The following is a 17,599-nucleotide window of genomic DNA, read 5'->3' as shown; positions in this document are numbered from 1 at the left end:
ATGTTGCCTCAGGGAGAGAAATGTCTGCTCTCGTGTGTATCCAGTTAATGGACGAGTAATGTAGCTACAGTCCTGTCTCCTCCTTAATCATTTTTTATTAAATGCCCCAAAGGCTGCTATTCCTGCAATCAGCAAAATGAGCACAGAGGTCTAGAGGAGAGATTTCGGTGCTCTCTCCTTACCTTTACGATTAAAAAAACCACACCCCTCAATTACCTGCTGTGCCTCCATAGTGCCATTCGCTTGGTAGTCAAGAATTTTTTTTTATTTGTTATTCTGAGAATTCTGATGGAAGTGAGGAAGGAGCGTGTAGTCTAGGCGGAGAGAAGAAAGCCAAGGATGCTGGTTTTCCTGCTGTTACGAATTGGCTGGATGATTAGTGGTTTTTTAATGGGTGCTAATGAATCCCCTGCAGTGTGTATTGGTTCTTTTCAGAAGCTTGCACCAGAAAATGGGGGTGTGCTTAGAGGCCCCACATAAAAGAAGTGGTGAGGAGGGATGCTTTTTATATGTGGTTATGATTCTCCTTTTTGGCTGAGCTCCTGGGCTGAAATGACTCTCCATTGTCTCTTTTTTGGACCTCAGGATAAGTTCAATGGCTGTTCCTCCAACAGGGGTCTTTAAATAACAGCTCTTCCCAAGCAAAAGCTGGTCTGTAGTTGGCAGAGGATGCATTTTCCACCAACCATTACAGCCTAGGAAGGCAAAGGAAAGGAAGGAGCATTTCTCTCCTCTTCCAGAACCACCACCACTTCTCTGGGGATGGCTGGAGATACAGCAACCACAGGCTGAAAAATTCTCCCAAGTTTTTTTCCTGTAATCCTGTTGTCTCTTTTGGGATAGGCAGATGTATTTTATTCCCCGAAAGCTCTGTGAGGCTGAAGTGTATATCTTGCAATCTTTGCTGATGAAAGGGTGAAGGAAGCCAGCTGGCTCCAGCAGCAGTGCAGGGAGAGGGCAGGCCCTGGGGGGTCAATGCTGTATGAAATGCAGGACTGGGCATATGCACCGACAAAAGTTCAGGAACTTTCCTAAAACCTGCTTTGGGTTTTGGGTCTGACACTGACTTTTCACTTTAGCTTTCTGGTGTTGAGAAAGGACAACGCGATTTCCTCTAATGTGTAAAGAGCGTCTTTTCTGCTCCATAAACCCCCACCCCCAACCACCATGAACAAAATCCTAATTTGGTCTTCTTAGACTATGTTACAGAATGTTCGAAGTTCAATGTTTTGATTAGTTCTTGGCTATGTATGCATGTGCATATACTATATTACATTACATTGCATTGTATTTAGGGTAAGAAAATAGACTTGGAAGTTTTGGGGAACAATGGCTAAAATACTGAAAGCTTTACCTTGTTTACCACTCAGTAACTCAGGGAACAGCATAGATTAAAATTGTGCCTCTTTTCTCCCCCACCTTTTTCTTTTTTTACTAAAATGAAAATTGCATCCAACTCCATAAATTGTATGCCAAGTTTTAGCTGAACACAATTAGAAACAGCTTAAATATTAAACTGAAAACTGAAGGGCGAATGATATTAAAGTGCAGTTCTTGCACAGGCTCTTAACCACAACACTGCCAACAGGATACTGTATTACTGCTGAATTTTAAAACATCACAAAATATATCCATGTATTATGTGAAGTTATGAATTCAAAAACACTTTAGAAGTCCTTTGGATGTTGCATTCTTCCTTCCTAATCATATTCAACTACACATTCATTCAGTTGCTATTATTTTAGAATCTCTATATCACTGTGTATTAATAAGGGCTATTTTATGTTCTAGGCATTCTTTGTTTCTTATATTGGTTACAGTTTTTAGTCAATTCATATATTTACATGCTAAATTTTTACTCTACTAGTATTTACTAAAAAATGGACCTTTTCAGTTTTTTTTTTACTTCTCAGATTTTAAGTGAATCCAGTTGCTTTTGTCTTACTGATAGTAGTCTGTAACCAAGCAACAGGGAATACATTCGTCTACAGGTTTTTCCTGTCCCTTATTAGCTATCTTTTTATTCTTTCCCGATCTATAAACCTTGAACCTTCAGGTATTAGAAATCATATACACATATTATATAACATCTTCCCAACATCTGGTTCTCTTAAGATTTCAGTGAAATAGCATATTCACCCTCACCCCCTGCTCCCTATATCTTCAGTAAGCTTTATGTAAGTAAAGTCTATTGAGAGAAAAAAAAAAATCTAAAACTGTTATTCAACAGAATTTTCCAAAGAACTGACTTTTCTAAAAACATGAAAATGGTCTCATAATTAATCCCTAAACACACATAAAAGTGGCATTATCAAGTGGGAATCAAACTTGAGATACAGAATTAAACTTCTACACGCTGCCCTCGGAAGACTAACAAGGGCTAATTAAAAATATAACTCTTGTCACAGAAGTGAAAGAGAATCCTGTGTATTTCCCAATCCTGCTTCTGCAAATCCTTCCTGCTGAAACAGCTGAATCAGAACAAATTGCTTGTGTGCAAGTTACTCCAGCCATATGGTGAAAGGAAAAAAAAAGCTGTGTGCCTCCTCAGATATGTAGTAAATAGGAACTACCTCCTTGTGGTATGCGGTTTTACACATTTATAGCTAATGTGGAGACCTAGATGTGAAATCGGGGACATGATGTGAATTTGTGACTCTCCCTCTGGGACTTTGGGCTCATAAACTCATGATATTCATCCAATTATATATATATATTTGTGTGTGTGTGTTTGTGCGCGCGCGCTGGTTATTATGCTATGAATAAACTTTTCCATTCAAGTAATTAAAATATAAACAAAATAAACTGTGAAAAATAAAACAGAATGGTGATATATGTAAACCACTAACAATACGGTGGAAATTTTTGATCCAAAGCACAAGAGGATCATGGCATGAGTTTGGTGAATAGAAAGTGACAGGAATGTCAGTAAAGGACAGGCACAAAAGAGACATCTTTTTGTCCATGCCATGTCATTGATGTCAGTCAGTAACGATCTCCCTGACATGTTGAGTACATAGCGCAGAATGTATCAACATTGACTTCTTTTTTTATCATCGTTAGTGGGAGTCAGCTTAAACTTTCTGTAATAGAAATCAGAGCTTGTGAAAAAGGGTTGCTGTGTAACCTAAGGAATATTATAGCTACATGTTTGACCTTATTTGGATGTGGCATTTGATAACTCTCGGATAATTAATCATGGAATAGTCTATGAGATTATCCATTTGGGGCTTCTGATTTTTAAGCTTTTGTTTGTGCTTCAGTTGGTATTTCTGTTTGCTAAGAAAGACAGCAGTGGTGCCAGGGATGAATAAGGAAACGATCCCAGAGAGAAATAAAAAGCCAAAAATCTGGCATAAAGTAGAGGAACCTCTTTAAAAGGCCAAAACTGAGTGAGCACACTGAATGTATTGGCTAAACACAGCTAGCTGTCTGCAGATAAAAAGCCATCAATCTGCTACAGCCCACCCAGAGAACCTGAAATTCTCCCCAAACTTGCAGGACTATGATCCTCTAATAAAAAAATCACACCTATACCCAGAACCCTAAGCTCATTGTTTACATGGCTCTATATTTTTGTGTGTGTTTGATACATAATGATTTTATTTAAAAATGACTTGCTCCTAATAGATACAGTTTCAACTATCAGCGTTGCTTACAGTTAGAATATAGGTCCAATTTGTTTATTTAAACCATTAAAATACATCCAGCTAAAAATAAAAATTGGAATTAAAATCGCAAATCGAAACAAACATACAGGGAAGTGCCAAAGTGAACGCAATCAGTTCCAGATTTAAAACAGCCCAGTTCCCCCCACCTAGTCTCCACTACTGGGTGGTCATGGACTCATGGCTGTTACTAGTGGTTTTCTTCAGAGTCATTCCAGGCTTCTATTTTCACTCACTTAAGAATGGGAAGAAACAGAGGTATTAACTTAATTTTCTACACACTCTGCAATAAATTTCAAAATATACCCCTAAAGAAGCAGGTTCCTGAAATGGTGCTGGAGAGTCCCTAGTCAGTAAGCAAAAGTCCTCCAGCAAAAGTCTGGAGGAGTCTTGCAGTCAAGACAACAAAGGCTAAAGAGCCAATCATCCTTCAGGATGGCACTTGGAAGGGCATGTATGCTATAAAGGCTGTGATGGAAGAACACAACACCGAGTAAGTGATGCAGCTGAGTCACAGAGCAACAAATTTGATGCCAAGGACCAAGTATCAACACTACATGAGTTTCCGGGGCTTTACTCCATACCAGCGCTGGTATGGACCCATGGAAGTGGGTGGATGCACACCTCCTAGTCTGGTTTAATCCAAAAGGGAGCTGGTCTGCATGCTTCAAACAGGCTCTGCAATGGGGACATAAGCAGTGTGAATGGGGACAACTGAAAGATTTACTTCAAAAGTACCCTCTGGAGCCAAGCTGAAACACTAGTAGAGCCACACACTCCCTTCTAACCTTACTCAGGCAGTAAACTTGAGGTATTTCAACGAAACAGTCGCCGAGGATCTGCTGTTCTGACCAATGCTCCCTCAACAGCCCTCCCTGAAGTGAGCATTCATCAGTAGCGCTTCCAGAGCCAGGCCCTGTGTGACACAATACCGCTTAATGCTGTACCCAAGAATAACAGCATGTAGGATTTTGTGTAAAATTTAAAAAAAAAAAATTATGTAGAAATACTCTGATAATGTTACATACCTAAATCATCAATTAACATAATTATTTCCTTTTTTTTTCCTATTCCCATCAAGTTACTAAATAAGCACTTAAAAATCTGCTTTATTTCCTCTCCTTTTAACTTGCATATTTCTTACCTTTCCCTTCCTCCCACAGCAACGCCAGTGGCCGCACTGGCCTGCTTCGCTTCTCAGTTCTCAGGTGCAACTGTGCCTGGTCTAACCTTCCTTAGCTGGAGGGGTCAGAGCTCGGCTCTGTGTCCCACCCAGCCAGGTGCGTTGATTTGGCAAGTGCTGGCTTGAAGCATCGCCGCCTTCTCCTCCATGCACGCAACGCAAGGTTCAGGGGCTGAAAGCCCTGATCCTGCATGGGATCAAAAAGCAGCATCCAGCTGCGAGGCAGCAAGGAGCTAATCCACATCTCCTCCGAGAAAAAAAACAAAGTGGGGAAAGGAGGCGTCCTGTGGGCCAGGCTGGGCTACCGGCAGCCCCCACTGCGCGCCCAGGGCTTCCTCCACCAGGGATGGCAGCTTAGCTTTCCTAACACTAAAATATGTATTTTTAATGAGATTTAGCAGCCTTTTTCTGCAAATAATCTTTCTGACATTCTAAAATAAGTAGAGCAATAAATCACAGCGTAAGGCAGGTTTCGTGCTTAGTCTGCTGGGATCTGTGAAACTGTGGCAACATAGTCACTTAGCTAGAATTAACAAAATAACTAGTTCCTTTGCTCGCTTAATGGAAATCATTCTATATGTGGATTTATAATTTGTTTTACTGCTGAACCATAAGAGTACTCACACTTGTATACCGCTCACACTACATACAGACAGCATAGTTCACTCTTCTGAGGTAATGAAGTTACTTACAGAATAAAGTACTGTTATTCAAAATGAATAAGGTCGTTAAAATTCATCTCAATATACCTGCTGGAGCTAACTACTTTCATTTCATTTTTAAAAATCATATGCTTAAAGAGTGAGGAATGAGAAGGTGGTGTACATAAGCTCCAGTATAAAAAGAATAAACATTTTCACAGCACTCAGGCAAACCTACTTTAAGCAGAGGTCAAACAATTACCAATATAAATATTTACTGCAGTGTAGTGCCATGCAGAGCTGAAAGATAGCTTTAATGCACTGAATACTCAAGGGAAGTCATGCAGGCCTTGCACCCATGTGAAAAGAGAGTGTGCAAAAATTGCATGTTTTGCCAGCTCGGGGAAGCATTTTGCTTTATAGGTCACAATTACTCCTTAATAAGTACATGGCAGTTATCATGTATGCAGAACAAATGCATGCCTAGCAAATTACATTATAATTGCACTTGAGACAGCCATGTAACTTCAAATGTAATTGTCATGTTTTGTGCAATTTTTACATTTATTGATACAGTATCTTAGAAGAAATGCACCACTAAACTATTACAATTCATAAAGGGAAATTATTTTTGCATAACGTGTACCAGAAAATAGTTTCATGGGGATCATTTTCCATATCTGTACATGGCTTTTTGATATGCCTATCACACACATTTCATGTGTAACAGTGCACAAATGCAGACAAGCTCAGGCGTGAGCATATGGAGCACTGGAGCCTGCTGTGCAGATAAGGACCATGCACCCTATGACCCCCACTCTCTCTTCATCCTTAATCCAGGAACTTTCCACCTTTCCTCTGGGGGAAAAAAAACACATTTACATTTTATACTAAGACACAGATGCAAGCAGGCAAACATGCCACTCTCCATGTAGGACAAAACTGCTGACTGCTAGGACTAGGAGGATGCACACGTGGAAACACCACTCTAGGCTTACCCAGTTTCTCGTGCTTTGTTTTTCATAGGCATCTGCTGTTGGGAAACAGGAAACTGTGCTCGATGGACTCTCACCCACTCAGAGGAACTCTAACGCAATTGAATTAAGTACGTCGCAAGCACACATCAGTTAGCAGATGTACATTTAAACCCACAGCTCTCTCACGAGCCACATTAAAGTGCTTCACAGTCACACATAGCTTATAGCCTTCTTTGCTTTCAACTGTCAGCATTGTTCTGTTTAATGACTTCTGCAGTTTTATATGCCCCTTGCAAATTAATTATTTCTCTTTCTGCGTAAAATATAGTTAATCAAAAAAGACAAAGAAAAAGAAAGAAGAAAGAATTTTGAGGGAAATAAAATGTACTATTCTCTTTTGAGACCTGAAATGGATGATAGTGGTGGTCTTTTCCCTTTGATTCAACAAGGCCAGGATTTTATGTGCCCTATTTCTGCTCCACAGTCTGAGGATAGTAACAGTGTTTCTGTGCATCTTTGACACCACACAAAATACAGTGTATCTCTGATCATATCTGAGACTATAAGGTGCTGTTATGCTAAACAAGAATATAATGAATGATTTAAAAAATAATCAGTAAATGAAGCTCAACCAGTTCTTCTGGTTGAGCTCTCAGATGCAGTTAACATTCATTATGAATTTATCCCCTTTTTCTTTCTGGAATAGTTTAAGAGCTGAATTGAATTGCCTCAAAACTAACAGAAGCCCTAATTTACGAATTTTTTAAAAATCAAGAGAAGTGTATTCTTCTTTGTATTCATGTTTCATTTTAAACATGCTTAAACACATATTTGAAATGGTATGTGTTAAAACACTTTTCTGAACTGAAGTTTCTCTGATTTATGTTAACCGTTTTCCAGAAAGCCCATTCCCTTCTCTCCGTCTCATTATTCATAAACCACGTGATCTTGTTTCTGGTATCAATGGATTAATTTCATAATGTCTGAAACAGAACAGTTACAGCTGAGGCCCCAATCCTGCATAGGCTAGCACATGTGCATAAATCAAATATCCTCTGAGGTGCAGGGGTTGCTGTGTACAGAATTCTCATAAATGTAAAATCTGGAGCATTTGAAAACTGAGTAGTTTTTTGTTTTTCCAGTTTGATCTTCCTAGTGCTATGGGCCTCAGCTATTTGTTTTGCTGTAGGGCTATTATTGATTTAACAACAAGCCTAAGAAACTGAGTATGTCACATTTATAGACCAAAATTCTAAATTTGCAATATAATATAATATAATATGCATCAGTGAAAGTATAAACAAAATCATGTATATTTACTGCATTACAAAATGAATCTTAATCTGTATAAAAAACAAGCAATACCAGTACTTATAAATGAACAACTCTTTTCCTACTGTGAGATACTGCTTTGGTTAATTTTAATTTTGCAAAACTTAGAACTGTGTAGGCTGAAATTTTCCGTGGCACACATCTAGCTAAGGCTTGGAATTTATTGAAAGGTTTTGGTTAAACCTATTTTGATATTGTGACCAAGGAAAACCATATCTTGTCCACATTAACACCACCACCCACACCTTATAGTTCTGCTGGGAACCTGCTTTGTTGAAGCAGGGGCTGGAAATCTGATAGCCCAAAGAAATGCTGTTTGGCATCTTTCTGAAAATTTACCATAATGTGACTGAATTTCTGAAATAGTCAAGTTCATGTATGCTTGAGGTTTAAGGTCTATCTGTCAACATTTTGGAAGATTAGGATCTGCCAACCAGCCTTTACTTGTTCCGCCTCCAGAACGGCTGATGGTGTTTCATCCCCTTGCAGCTTTTGGTATGTGGCTGGACAACGCACATGACTTGCCTAGGAGGCAGGCTGCAGCCCAAGGCTACTGCCTTTCCCTGTACTTGCACTTTCTGGAAAGCCAAATGTGGAGGCTTATTCTCTGACAAGAAAAAAATCTTTTTTTCTTCTGTAATAAAAATGTATATTTTAGGTAAACACAAGCAAAAAATGTTTTTACAGAATGCCAAGATTAAGGTTAAAAAATATGAAATGCGTTACTAATATAATGTAAAGACTGCTGGGCAGACCTTTTAAATTATTTTTTAAATAATCCTGCTTTCTCCACATAATTTCACTATATAGAACTTAGGATTTAATACTAACTTCTGATTTTGCTTACAGTTATTTTATATCCATTTATTCTTGTGATAAACCTGTTCTTTAGCTTAGCTATTTTAAAGCTGCTTTCTTTATTTGCTGTTTATTCTAATTTGGCAGAAATCAAAACCCCTCTCAATCTTTAGTTTGCTGAACTAAAGCAACCAATGTTTTCTAGCCTCTTTGCATTCATTAGGTTTCTCCATTCCCTTGGAGAGTAACTCTTCTCTATACCTACACTAGTTTGAATTCATCTTTCCTGAAAATGAATGATTAGTGTGCCAGGGTCACTAGTATCTTAGCAAGGCTTTGTATAATGGTATTAATGGTTTCCACAACCTTTACTGAAAGAATCTAAATTGATCTTAGAATCATGATGACTTTCTGAAATTATGAAATTTATGATGTGTTGTGGCTGCATCACCCTGATGGATTATCATCTTCCCATGACAGACTTTTATATCCAGATTACTCTCTCTGCCATTGCCATTTCTAATCAAGGAACTCTTATCCCACAATAAACTGATTACTGTAGCCCGTAAAAGCTTGGACTTGCACTCTGTAGTTCCTTATCCCGTTTCTCCTGCTCCATTCACAAGACAATCCTGTTCTTCCTGTGTGTAATCCCAATCCTCCTCAACATTAGCAATGCCTCTTTGTGTTATCAGCAGATTTCCTCAATACTCTTCCAAATCATCAATGAAAGTAGACAATAAAAACATCAAGATCAATCCTTGCACAACTTCACTACTCACTTCCCTCCAGGCCAAACCTCCCCTTTTCAGCATACCCTGTAGCTGGTCTCTCTGACCCCATTTCTCCCAACGTCACAAGCATTATGCCAATCCCCATCTTCTCCAGTTTAATTAATAATTTCCCATGCTGCACCATATCAAATACTTAACTGACCTCTCAATACTTCTCTTTTCTAGAGAATCATTTATCTTACACAATACAGCTATTGAGTTAGTCAGCCACCATACACCTTTTGTAATCTAAGAGTACTTTTGCCCCGTATACCATTAATTTCCATTTGTATATGATATTGCCTGAACTGATGTGCCCTAAAGTAATTTCCTTTTAGTGTTCTGACCTAATATTGTTTGGAAAACTTGTTGTTAATATGAATAGTCCCAAAAATACCAGTGATATCAACTGTCCCTTCAGTATATCAGAAGTTTAGCCCTCTAAGTGACAACATAGAAGGTCCTTTCTTGGCTTCACTGACTTGTCTTGCCTTCTCCCTGCAGGAGCCTATTTCCAGCAGAGGCCTCTTGCTGACATTATGAAGTCCAAAGTGCAGCGCACAAACAGAAGAGTCCGTACAATGGGATACCTGTGACATCTGTTATATTTTGCAGCACAGTAAGAGCCATATTTTATTTTACACATTACCTTGGGCAACAAATAGCGCAGAGTGTGGGGGAATGGTCTCTCTCAAACTCTTTTGCCTTGAATGGAAAGTGAAGTTGCTGCATCCTTCAAACGACAGTGCTCACTTCTCTCCTCAGGCCCACAGTTAATGTTAAAGCTTAATTTCATGCTCATTTGCCTCGGAATGGCATCTGAGACTTGTGACATTCTTTTTAAGGCTTAAAATCTAGGTACCTCGTACTAGAGTAAGAAGAAGTGTTTTCTTATTCCTCCCTGTGATTCTCCCCAAAACAAGGGAGTGAATAAAAGCCTCAAAAGATCACCTCTCAAATTTAATTGCTGTACTTAACAAAATGGTCCTGAATAGAAAATATAGTTCGGTGTGAGTAAAACAGTCAGTCATGTTTGCATGCTACTGAAGTCTGCCAGAACATGCATTCAGTAATCTGTCCTGGCCTGGATACGTTCTCCTGTAGACTTTCAGGGACAATTCTGGTCTGAATGGCCAGTATTAAAATAATTTTGGGATTAGTCATTAAAAAACAAAATCAATCTGATTCCATTTAAAGTTTTAAACTGAAGGATTTGCAGAAAGCCTGCAAAGTGACTGGAGAAGACTACTAAATCCAGGCCCCAGAAATCTTGGACAAGAAATAGATGAGATACTTCTGAACTGATGAACTCCCAGGGCTAAAACACCCCCATGCTCCTGCAGTAAAGGAGCAAAAGCCAAAACGCACATGGCACAGGAAGAGCCAGGCAGGCTCAAGGTCACTGCTACTGTCAAGCGGAGCGCCTGTCATGTGGATTGACCAGATGATACTAGGTGTCGGACCTTGCTCTGTACTACAGAAGGCAAAAGCAAAACAAAACACTCCCTAGAGAATACCTCAGATTATGTAGTCTCATAAAGCATTGACTCACATTAGAAAGTTGCCCACATTCAAGTAGTAAAAGAACATGTAGGCATGAACTGGCTGGTATCTAATTTAGTACCTAAGGGTTTGTATTGCATGCAAAACCCATGTGGGGAGGAGGAGAGCAGTACTCCTCTCCAAAGCTACACCCATTTCCAGTTTTCCCCAGCTGTTTTTCTAAAGAGACTTGTATGAGTTCTGCTGTTCCTAAGTCTAAATCTTCCTTCAGTAGATGTTTTCATGACTAAATCCTCAGACATTGCAATCAAAAATAAAGATAAAATAAGCATATGCATAGGATCCTAACGCCCAGAGACCTGTGAGGGCTTCTCAATCTCAGCATTTGCCTAGCCAACAACCAAAAGGTTATCGCTTTCTATGCTTTCTATGCTCTGGGAAAAAAAGGAAAAAGTGAAACTATGAAAGGAATATAAAAGATGCTGCGAGGCATGCCTGAGTCAGCAAGTCAAGAAGTCTTGAAAATCAGAAGAACCTAAAAATCTCATCCTGACCCCACCAGAGAAGAACTGGCTCCCCAGTGGGGAACCGAATGGTTGGGAGTTGTGGTTCTCCTTTACTCTTGTGGTTGATTCCCTTTTGGTTAATGAACCTCTGGTGACCTGCCCTTCTTCCTCAGGCATACAGCTTCGCAGAGTCACCTGGGCAGGGACCGGCACTACTCTCCTAAACATCCTCCTGTTATGGCCTCAAAATGGGATGCTGCTTATGTGCTTCCTCCTTCTCTGCTTTGATCAGCAGTAAAAGTGTTAACAGTATCAGCACTGAAATCACATCAACGGGCAGCAAAGATAGCGCTGGAGATAAAAAAGGCACATTCTAACCCTCCCTAATGATAAAAGCAGGCATCACTGAAAAGAAGTTTCAGACTTTTTCACCCAGCCTTTTAGAGCTTCCTTTAAAATCCTGAGGACTACAGCCTGTTTGGGGGTTGATTTTTTTTTCTTTTTTATGAATAAAAATTCAGAGTCTTAAAATTAGGATGGAAGTCACAAAAAAGAATCCAGTTGAGGCCCAGAGGCCAGTACTATCCAGAATGATCAGCTGGGCCTCCGCAGGTTACTGTGGCCATCGAACATAAGTGCATAATAAAAAAATGGCCCTGTTAAAAAATTATTATTGGCATTAGCACATTGCAGTTTAAAGTTTATGTTAAATGTTTCCGTTATTTTACAGGTCATTGGAAAAGAAAACTTTTAAACTCCATGAGCCAGATGGCTATTCACAAGGAGCAGAGCAGCTGGCACCTCTCCAGCCTGTCTGCCCGCCACCCAGCAGGATGAGCACTGCCAGCCCCAGCCCTCCGATGCTCGTTTTGCTGCCACCGCCAGACCTGGGGAGCTGGGGGTGTTGGGCTGGGATGTCCTTATGTCTGGATTTAAGGTTGCTTCATAAACTGAATGTCTGGTTCTGCTGCATTGATCAACCACAACAGACACTTGTGGAGGTGAACAAGTGTGTGCTGACTGCATTTTTCTCAGAGCAAAGCAGAGGTATAGGTGAGAGTTTGCTATACGGAAGCAACAAACATGGTTATTTTTTCTGCAGACACAGCCTAGCTATTTTCTAGCTAGCCCTGGTGTCACTAACGGCACCAGTGTAATCTACTCAACCTAACCATGCAAGAGTTTCGGAGTAGCCATTTGCAACTTGCACTAAACCCTGCGCAGTCTACTTGTGGATCAAGACCTGAGCTTGTAACACTAGTTCAAATGCACCCCTAGCCCCACGTTGCAATGCAGACAATGACTGAACGCACTCAATCTGAAGGATAAAACATTACAGCAGGTAGGCATGCCATACATACATTAGTATCTTCTGCATTAAACTGGAATTAGCGTGTTTAACCAAACATACATAGTGAACTATTTAGATATTCAACTGCTGAAAGTAAAGTTCAGATTTAGCAAGTAAACCAGGTAAGGCTGTAGCTTTACCTCCCAAGAACAAAAGCTGCTTGAGCTGGAAGCTTTAAAATGACTATTGTTGTCTTATTTGCCTAATTATATGTGCACACATTTTGCAATGTATTAATCAATTCAGATAATCCTGTCTCCAGCCTCAGTGACAGAGAAGAGTGACTGGCGTAGAGAGATCCTTGCTGAAAAGATTTTAGCATTATGTCCACCAACGTGTGTGAGGCCCTGGGGAAGGGTCTTCCAAATTGCTACAGTATGATGAGGAGTAAGAAGAAGCATGAGCACCAGAGCCTTAAAAGGCAGGCCAGATCAGAAAGAAGGATTATGCTTTTGTGCAAAATATTGGCATGCCTCCAGTCATTATTTATATTAGATTATAAAATATTGTTCTCAATCGAAGAACAACTGCTAACGAGCTTTTCAAACAAAGATCTTATTTGTTAATGTTGCATACAGCAATGCAAACATAGTGTTGGATTAAGTATTAGAGATCAACAAAAATGCTTTAAAAAGTGAGAATCTAAGTTAGAATAAAAAGTCAGAGGGAGTTCCAATCTATTTGAAAATAACATGTGCAAAGAAAGATGCTAATCTGAAGGGGTAAATCATTGCCGGCAATATTTGCTCAGCTCCATTAAACTCATACATTTAACAGTTGAGAATTATTAGACTTATATTCTGCTCCACGTCAATGATAAGACACTGCAGGTCTTGCACTTTTAAGGCCATAATCAGCATCAGAGCCTGTGAGATTCTTTTCTCTTTATTTCTCTTTTTGTCAATCACTTGTACAGGCAACTTCATTACTTCTGAGAATTTGTTTACAATTTGCTTATAGACACATTAACGTGTGACGATTGCTACGCTCTTTATTATTAAAACACCTTTTGTTAGAAAGAGCAGATTTAGAGATTATATATAAGCAAAACATGTAAGATGCACAAGCACATAAGTTATGTAGGGATCGTTACTGTATTACCCTTTATCTAACAGCAAAGTGGCCTTATTAAGTGAAACAAAAAAATGACACAACTGAGACTATCACTTCATTTCAAAAAACTGGAAAATACATTTATTTTAAACTGGCTGTTAAATTTTACGCCAGAGGAATACTGGAGGCCTTCGGAGGTTATTTGGTTGGTTTGCTGCTGTATATATATCTGTACATCCCACTGTCTAAAGTGTGAGCCATAAAGCTAAGAACAGAATTCAATCCTGATGTTTTAAGGCTATTGTTTAAAGCTCAGATTATACAGATTGTGCTTGATTATTTGGAAGCGTCGATAGCAAATCCACTACATGACTTGATGGATACTAAATAGGCAAAACTAAGCCCTCATCCAAAATAAGTCATACTTTAAAAAAAAAGAAATTACACTAGATAACTAACTTGTGTTCTACTTCAGAATATTAGAAACCAGAGAGCAAATACAGCATTTTAAAGAATCTAAATCCATATGTGGAAGAAAATAGATCAAATGAAAAACATTTACAAAAATGCTTTTTCAGTCTTCTCATTTTCTTCCTAAGTGGCACAAAGTAATAACAAAAAAGCCACGCGCAGAAATTAAATGTAATTTCAGCAGCTAGGACAGTTTACAAATCACTTCCGTAGCCCTGAAGCAGGATAAAAGGAAATAAATATACTTCATGGTTAGTAACCTATTAACTGACACCAACTGTTGCAGCTGCGAATAAAACAAATGAATGATAAGATTAGATATGTTGATTGCACCTGGCCATCTGTAGATTGCTACTTACCATAAGAATCACATGCTTTATACTAGACACTGTGATAAATGCAGAGTAACTGGGGTTTTTTTTCCCTTTGGTTAATAATAGAGGAAATAATAAAGAAAAACTTGCATGCAGCTGATTTGTTTTTCTAGTTAGCACAAAGTTTGCCCTGGTATTTTCCTGCTTTACAAGAGGGAAGGACTAAGTCGAATAAACACGGCTCTATCTCAGCAGTACACACTGAAGAACTCATCTAAATATGTTCGTTTCAGATAAAGAGAGTGACAATAAGCACCTCATAATGAAATTGCCTTCAGGACTGTGAAGCCCTTGCCAGCCTTTCTGCAATTTTAAATAGAAATGCAAAAGAAATATAAGTTGACCTATCCACAGCTACAGTGGTCACTTTTTTTGCCTTCAAGGGAATCATTAACAGCTCCTGAGTAACAGCCCCCTTTATTTTCAGACCCCAACAACCACAGAATCAGAAGACTCTTCCAAACCAGAAGTGACATGTCGCCTGCTCCATTTGCCCGATGCCTGGGCTACCTGTGAGCGGGCGCAGGGTTGTCAAAAAACGTCAGAGATTGAAGGTCACCCTGAAGAGCAGCAGGTCCTGCAGCACAGGCCAGCACCTGCACAGTTTCCAACAGCACACCTCCACAGGGGCTTTCCCTTTACTGGCTTGCAAGGGCTTGGGAGAGGGCAGGGAACGAATCCCTTAAAAAAGCAGCAGCTGCCTCTGCCGAGGTCTCCATCTCGCAGAGGTGGCAGCCGAGCTGCTCATTGAAGACAAACCCATCCCGGTCAGAAGGAGCCAGATGAGGTTTGGGAAGGTCCCAGCGACTGGTCTGCGGAGGAGGTGACCTCCACCGGAGGAGATGAGCAGGGGGTGACTAACCACTTTTTCTTGTTCGACACAGCTTCGGTACCCTCACTGCGCCTGGAAGGAAGGATTGTTTCCCTTCTTTATCTGGAGAAGATGTAACGCAGCCCTCCTGCCCGAGAGACATCTGAAGGATCGCCAGAACTAGGCAGACCTTCCAAACCTGTAACCTGGCTGCACGCTCGCAGGTAGAATTGAACAATTGAAGACCCAAATGAAAAATAAGAAGCTTTCTGAATATAATCATTGGATTTTTTTTTTTTTAATTCAAGCTAGATACTATACTGTACTGCATTAACTAAATTGGAAAAACTGCTGTACCATCTTGCTGAAAATATACCTGTATACTAATAATTTATCCTTGTTACAAAATGACAGTAGCATTCAGTCATGCAAGGCTTATTTAAGTATTTCCATTCCGCATGCAGCCACAGTTTAAATATGCGTGCAATATTACAGTCCTCATTAAATAATGAATTTCACTACTGATGTCAATATATGCTTAATATAGTGCTGTTGCCTTATACTCCAAAACAAGAACCATTACAGGCAAAAAAATTGTAAATATAAACAAATGTCTGAGTTGAACACTCACCATGTCTGACAGATAGCTGGATGTCATAAATCCTTTCATGGCTAGATTTGCATAGAAATCTGTGAACAATCCAAACAGCAGTTAAACATCAGTTCTGCTCCCCTAATTTGCAATAGTTTCACCATTACATGTATAGCTTTTTCCAAAAAGCAGCGCTAAGCCCCTTTCATTCTACCATCAAGCTCTGTTACTGAACATACATATGAAGTGTATAAGTTTACAAAATATGTCAGCATAGATCTGCAAATTAACAGCACAGCTTCTTCCACTTATAGCAGTAAAGATGCTTTTTCATTTCTGGGATAAGAAAATGGAAAAAAAAATAGATTGCTTGGCAGAGTTTAAAGGGTGGATGATTTTTATCTTCATGAGTAGGTGGGCAATATACCTGCTCACTTGCTACACGTGATTCTGAAGATGAAATCAATAAACTTCGCATAGGTAAATTTTTGCAAGATTGGACCGAAAGCGAATTATATGCTGAGTGAATTTTATTTCAATTTCCTTTGCCTGATTAAAAAGAAATTAGTGCAGAAGTTATATTAGAGCACCACGGAGGTTGTGAGCAGGGAAGCAGAAAATTCAAGATGTGAAAAGTTCTGGGCCGCTGAAGCTATGCAAAGGAGCCGAATATCTCCTGCTGCCTGCCTTGCTGAGAGCTCCTCCAGAGAGGGGAGCTGCAAGCAGAGCTCTGCCTAACTGAGAGGTGGGGTGCGAGTCTGGGAATAGGGCAGCACATATCTGCGCTACAATCCATTCCCAGTTGCTACATAAATACCTTGGAGAACTGGAACCACCCTGGAATCAGAGCCAATGGGACACAGATATCAAGGAATAAAACCGTGGCATCTACTATTGCTTCTGGTACCTAGGCTAGCTCATTTGCAGCTAGCTCAGGTGTTTCTACACTCCACCACCATCTGCAGCGTAGATCTCTCCCATAAAGCAAGTGTCTCTTGTGTCTATTTATAGAGGAATTTGACATTTTTCCATCTTTTTAGCTCTATTACTGAAATATTATTATTTTCCCCAGTGGTCTCACTACTTATGTCTGCCAGTGAAATTTTTTTCTCCTTATATAAATACAGGAAGAGAAAATCATACACAAAATTTTGCAGCACAATGCTTGTATTATATGCCTGTGCTCATGTGAGTGATATGCTGTGGCCCCTCAGAGTTGTTTCCTGACAAAGTCATAGAAACCAAGGACGAGCATGTCTTACGCTCTAAGGGTAAGTCACAAGATGCACAAGATTTAGAAGATACGTTCAGTGTTATATCTCGTGTACTTCCACCTCTTGGAGAACGTTTACCCCGGGAACCACATCACTCCTGTAGCAGCTGTGAGCAAGGTGTGAGGAGGTGCTCTATGTCCCTGACAAACAGCTCATGCTGTACTTCCCCCGACTGTTGGAGCCCACGTGTTGGCATTACTGCCAAAACATGGACCACTCCCACCCTGTGTCTCCTCTCCCCCTTCCTCCCTTTTGTCATTGCACGTCAGCGTTTGCATAACCATGCTGTAAA

At 39.8% G+C, this 17,599-nt stretch overlaps 1 protein-coding gene across 3 annotated transcripts in view; it reads left to right on the top strand.

The window, feature by feature from the left end:
- The window catches only part of CDKAL1 (CDK5 regulatory subunit associated protein 1 like 1), a 563,996-nt gene extending 547,919 nt beyond the window's left edge, over positions 1 to 16,077 (top strand). Inside the window, exons 20-22 of one of the 3 annotated variants that reach the window (XM_068931679.1) lie at positions 6,519 to 6,597; positions 9,877 to 9,991; positions 15,515 to 16,077. The gene's annotated coding sequence lies outside the window, so the exon portion shown is untranslated. Of the gene's footprint in view, positions 1 to 6,518; positions 6,598 to 9,876; positions 9,992 to 12,111; positions 12,724 to 15,514 lie in introns of those variants that run through there. The other 2 variants (XM_068931680.1, XM_068931681.1) reach the window with 2 other exon arrangements.
- The last annotated feature ends 1,522 nt before the right edge of the window (positions 16,078 to 17,599 follow it).

This window comes from Struthio camelus, chromosome 2 (assembly GCF_040807025.1).
Source record: "Struthio camelus isolate bStrCam1 chromosome 2, bStrCam1.hap1, whole genome shotgun sequence".
Classification (NCBI taxonomy): Eukaryota; Metazoa; Chordata; class Aves; order Struthioniformes; family Struthionidae; genus Struthio; species Struthio camelus.
The sequence above is the reverse complement of the archived record's forward strand: the minus strand, read 5'-3'. Positions and strand labels throughout refer to the sequence as shown.